This window comes from Hippopotamus amphibius, chromosome 1, assembly GCF_030028045.1.
Source record: "Hippopotamus amphibius kiboko isolate mHipAmp2 chromosome 1, mHipAmp2.hap2, whole genome shotgun sequence".
Taxonomy (NCBI): domain Eukaryota; kingdom Metazoa; phylum Chordata; class Mammalia; order Artiodactyla; family Hippopotamidae; genus Hippopotamus; species Hippopotamus amphibius.
Window position 1 is genome coordinate 218506803 of NC_080186.1, and position 6000 is coordinate 218512802.

Below are 6000 nucleotides of genomic sequence, written 5' to 3' on the forward strand. Positions count from 1 at the left end.
GTGTTTGGCTTAATTTAAGGGACCCTAATATGTAACTGGTCCAAGCCATACTTGATCCCATTATCTCACCCTCCTCAGAACAATGTCTGAATCAATTAAAAACTTGGACCAACAGAACCAATTATTATCTTGTGTTAAACAAAGATTCCAGGCAATAATTAAATAGCCCAGTGGAATAGGTAGCTCCCAATTCTCAGTGGCTGAGAATAGAACTTGGAGTAATTGTCACAGTTAATTCCATAATTTAATTTTAGTTTTAAGGGCCATCTCTTTTATTGGCCAAATTAAAAGCTAAAGTATTGACCAGAGATATGGCTCCCTGTGGTTCTCCTGCCCCTTCCATGGAGGGTCTATGAACAGTAAACTGGGAGATTTGGGATTGAGGGTCAGTAAAGGAAAGAACTTGCATTTGAGAATTATTCAAAATAAGCTTGAATAATCCAAAGTTGATATTCTATTTGAAGAGCACAGAGCAGAAGTGGTCCATATCTTTTTAAGAAGGATGCAGTTTTCAGGGGGTGTTGCATTCTACTTCTATTCTTCAGTTTGGCTCACACTCAAAGCCTGGAGGGGCCCTGTGATGTGGCTGCTTAAAGCAGCTCAGGAGGGGGCCGTGGCAGACTGGAGAACTCGCTGTCTAAAGAGGCAGCCTGGCTTCAGCTCCTGTTGATGCAGCCATGGGGCGATCAAGGTCACTGGAGCCAGATTTTCTCCTTGTCCAGAGAAACCAGAAACCTTAACTTTTTGATCACATCAATGGATTATTTAAATGCTGGCAAATAAATCAAAAACATTTTGAATGTTCTTTGTGCCAAATAATACACGAGCACAGAATAGATTCAGCCATGGGCCAGGAGCTTGCGACCTCCACCTTGACACGTCCTTGGAATTTCTGCTGATACCCACGTTTCAGTCTTTGTTTTTCAGAGCTGCAGTAATGTCACTATTTAGCCAAAAAAAGAAAACAAATCTATTGTTGCCATGGTAGCCTCAGCATTTTCAATGATGGGTAGAGATGATTTGTATTTAACCACTGTCAGCTAATGTGGAATTCTATGAGTTAAAAACATAACAGATTACTAATTTTTAGAAAAAACAAGCGATTCTGTTTTAATCCTATCCAGCACAGAATTGATCTTAGAAACATTTGTGATTTAATAAAGTCAGAAACCCTATCTGTAAGCATTTCCCCTTTAATTTTAAGTCCTGTGTACCTCTAAAGGAAATGTAATACATCCATTTCTGGTTCATTTACATTAAATCAGTAAAATGTTGCTTCATATAACCCTTTTGATGTCTAAGATGCTTTTGGAAGTCGTTCAAAAAGTGTTCTAATCCTTTTCCCCCTGTAGTCACATATTTGACCAAAATAAATAAGTTCAAGTACCAGAGGATTCTACTTCTAGGCTAGAACCCAAACCCTGCCGATTCTGTAAATTCTACGTGGAGAAAAATGAGTGATTTTCTCCTTAATTATCACTATCATCCTTTATTTCATCCCATAGCAATGGTGAAATAAACTCATCAAGCAAAGAATTCCCATTTTACAGTTGCAAGACATAAAACCTATCCATTTTAAGTATGACTCTGAAATGAGGTCAAACCCTTAGATTCTTAAAATAACATGAATTTGGTCATGCAGCTCAAAGCTACTGCTTGCTGTTCCTCTGAATGCATACATAACAAGGGCTGAAGAGATGTGCCAGGTGGGAAAGCAATATGTATTTATGAGATGATTCTTTATGCAGAGAGGACATACATTGCTTTACATGCACATTCAAACAGACAGAATCGATCTTCTGCGAGAGAAGGAGCTATCCCCACATTACCAAGAGCTGTCACTTAAAATTTTGATTAATATCATTTGTAAATTGAATACTGACATGGTTTCTTTCCTTCCAACAGGAAATGCAGATCTGTAGGGATACAGGCAGAGAACATATGTAAACTCTTGGGAATGGACCATGATGAAATGACCCAAAGCACAATTATTCCTTGCTACTTCCTGAAATCTGTTCCTCAAATCCCCAAACTCACAGTTCCCTGAATTTATGGTTCACAAAAGTGTTCGAGGGTTTTCAGACCACTCGCCCAGCTCCACAGAAAGTGCGGAAGGGAGGGATTTCAAAGATGTGCACGAATGGGTCAGCCAAGGTTCATTCCTTGAGATCTTCCAGATATTTATTAGAAGTTCATGGGAGGGGGTGTTCATTTCTATAGACACAGGATGGATTGGCCAAAATGTAAAGTGCAGGTACTTTTAAGTCTGTGGCCAGACTGAGATAAGTTTGTCTGCCCATGCTGGGGTTGTTCAAATGCAGCATGTCTAATTTACCCAGAGGCCACCAAGCAGAGCAGCAGGGGGAGTGGGAGGCCTGCCAGGAAGTTTTAAATAGAAAGGACTTTCCCAGGCTAGAGAGGCAAGAATCAGGTGAGCCCAGAGTCTCCATCAGGGGAGCTAGCCTGACCCACGAGAAGCTAATCTAGGAGTGAGGGGTTACTCAGCGCAGCGCCCAGCTCCATGTCGAAGGGGGAAAGTCCATCTAAGGGCATCTTGTGAAATAAGCCTGTGCACCTTCACACAATTAGACTTGTTTCTTTGGGGTTCTTTTTCTTTGTGTGTCAATTTCTAAAAATGTTTTTTCACATTTTTTTATTGGAGTATAATTGCTTTACAATATTATGTTACTTTCTGCTGTACAACGAAGTAAATCAGCTCTATGTATACATATATCCCCTCCCTCTTGGACCTCCAGCAAGTTCCCACTAGCTATCTATTTTAGACATGGTAGTGTATGGCTAATCTCCCAGTTCATCCCACCATGCCCTTCCCCTCCTGTGTCCACACATCCATCCTTTACTTCTGCGTTTCCATGCCTGCCCTGCCTGTACCACTTTTCTAGATTCCACATATATGCATTAATATACGGTATTTGTTTTTCTCTTTCTGACTTACTTCACTCTATATGACAGACTCTAGGTCCATCCACATCTCTACAAATAACCCAATTTCATTTCTTTTTATGGCTGAGTAATATTCCATTATATATATGTACCACATCTTCTTTACCCATTCATCTGTCAATGGATGATTAGCTTTTTTCCATGCTCTGGCTATTGTAAATAGTGCTTCAGTGACCATTGGGGTACATGTGTCTTTTTGAATAATAGTTTTCTCAGGGTATATGCCCAGTAGTGGGATTGCTGGGTCATATGGTAGTTCTATTTTTAGCTTTTTAATGAACCTCCATACTGTTCTCCGCAGTGACTGTATCAGTTTACATTCTCACCAAGAGAGCAAGAGGGTTCCCTTTTCTCTGCGCCCTCTCCGGCATTTATTGTTTGTAGATTTTTTGATGAAGGCCATTCTGACCGATGTGAGGTGATACCTCATTGTCGTTTTGATTTGCATTTCTCTAATAGTTAGTGATGGTGAACATCTTTTCATGGGCCTCTTGGCCCCCTGTATGTCTTCTTTGGTGAAATGTCTATTTAGAAAGTCTGCCCATTTGCCCAGTCTGCCTAGAAAGACTCAACCAGAAAATTCACACCTGTTTATTTGCTATTGTTTACACCACGATGCTGGGTATGGGGGCTCTAGGGGGCCTCCTGACTGGTGGCACTTTCTTCCTTCTCCCTTTCATCCCCAATCCTGGAGCATACATGTCTCTCCAGATGTAGCAAAAGGCAAAAGAAAAATGAAACAACAGCAACAAAACAAATGTGTGCTCCTTTCTTTTCCAGACTCTCTCATTTGTGGCCCTTTCCCAAGTCAGTCAGAGGTATACACATTTCTTGGGGAAGAATTTAAATTGTTCTGAGGAGAAAAAAGAGACAGAAATATTTGATGTTTATCTTTTAAATTTCCCAGATAGGCTCTTTTCTCCTCCTTATTAAGTTGAGGTATAACATGCCCACAGTAAGTGCACTCATCTCAAGAACACGATTCAGTGAACTTTTACACATGTCTATATGCATGTAACCACCACCCAGATCAAGACAGAAATGTTCCCACACACTCCAGAAGGCTCCCTTTGCCCCTTCCTTGTCAGCACCCACCCACTCTCAAGAGTTCACATACTAACTTCTATCACCATAGACCTGTTTGCCGGTTCCTGAACTTCATATAAATGCAACCTGAGAGTGTATACTCTTTATTTGGTGGCTTCTTTCACTCAACATAATGTCTTTGAGATTTGTCTATGTTGTTTGATAGAGCAGTAGTTCATTTTTCTTTTATTGCTGAGTAATATATATATATAATCCATTTCTTGTTCACTTATACTAAATCATTAAAATGTTGTTTTATAAACCCATTTGATGTCTTGTGAGAGATATATGTATATCATATATATGTGTATCTTATACATCACATTTATGTATCCATTCTCTGGTTGATGATTTTTGAGTTATTTCCGGTTTCTGACTACTAGGAATAAAACTTCTAAGGAATTTCTTGTGAATGTTTTTCTTGGATGTAAACACTTGCTCCTCTTGGGCATATATCCAGGAAAACAATGTATGGTTGGCTTAAGCAGATATTGACAAGGAGTTTCCAAAGTGACTGCAACATTTTATACTCCCAGCTGCAGTGTATGAGAGTTCCACTCACTCACAATCTTGCCAACACTTGGTTTTGTCAATCTTTTTAAAATGTTTGTATTCTGATAAGTGTGTAATGGTATTTCATTGTGGTTCTAATTTGTACTATCCTGATGACTAATAACATCGAAGACTTTTCCATATGGGTATTGCCCCTTTATATATTCTTTTCCATAGTATCTGCTCAAGTCTCTCTCTCTCTCTGTATATTTAAATTTAGTTACCTTTCTTTTTCTTATTGATTCATAGGAATTCTTACATATTATGGATGTCAATCTTTCATCAGACATACATATTGCACATATCTTCTTCCAGGCTGCGGCTCACCTTTACACTCTCTTACTGGTGCCTTCTGAAGAATATGATTTTCTTAATTTTAATGAAGTCTAATTTTCTAGCTTCTTCTTTTGTGGTTAGTCCATTTTGTGTCCTGACTTTTAAAAACTGTGGCCTGTGCCAAGGTCATGAAGATACCCTTCTATGTTTTCTTTTAGGATATTTATTAATTTATTTCACACATAAGGCTATTGTCAATCCTGAATTAATATTTTAGTGTGAGGTAGGGTCAAGGTTAATTTTATCATATAGATGTCTAATTGTTCCCACATGACTGATGAAAAAGATCATCTTTTCCTCATTGGATCGTGCATCTGTCATAAATCAAGTGACTATATATGTGTGTGTCTGTTTTTGAAATATCTTTAGAGAGAAGCATTTGACGTGCAGGTTTTGATTTCCAAAGTAAGCTCTTGCGGCCCATACTAGAAATAATTTTTTTTGAAATTTGTATTTGTTAGAGCAGGTTTGGTCCAAAGAAGAAAAGCCCTTGGGAACTGAAAGGGAATTGTCATTGTGTTAACTTGGAATTGGAGAGGAGACAGAGCGAGACCCTGGCTAATGACCCCTATCCCCAAGGCTCATGTTGGACCAGGGTTGGGAGGAGGGAGGAGAGTGGGATGCGGTACTTGCACCTGAAGGCTGAGGAGTGGACCAAAGCACCTCGCAGGGATCAAAGAAGTGGCGTGATGAGAGATCAGCACAAAGGGCACGAGGCTCAGGTGCGTGTTTCTAGATCGCCATTCCAGGGACCATGACCCACCACTACCGCCCACTCATGTGGCTGAGGAGCCACACGAGTGACACACAGAGTGAGGGCTCTCCCATGACCTCTGCTTGCAAATCACCCATGTATTTTTCATCTAACACAAGTGACAACATCCCAAACCCCAAGATCGTCTGATACTCATATGGACATCCTCCTTCATACAGGCCCAATTTTCTAAAAGCAATACCCTCAAACAGCATCTGTGGGGGTTTTAATGCCATTCAGATGGTGACAAGGAAAAACTTTCAGCTCTTTTATGCGGATGGGACTAGACAACGTGACAACCATCTCCA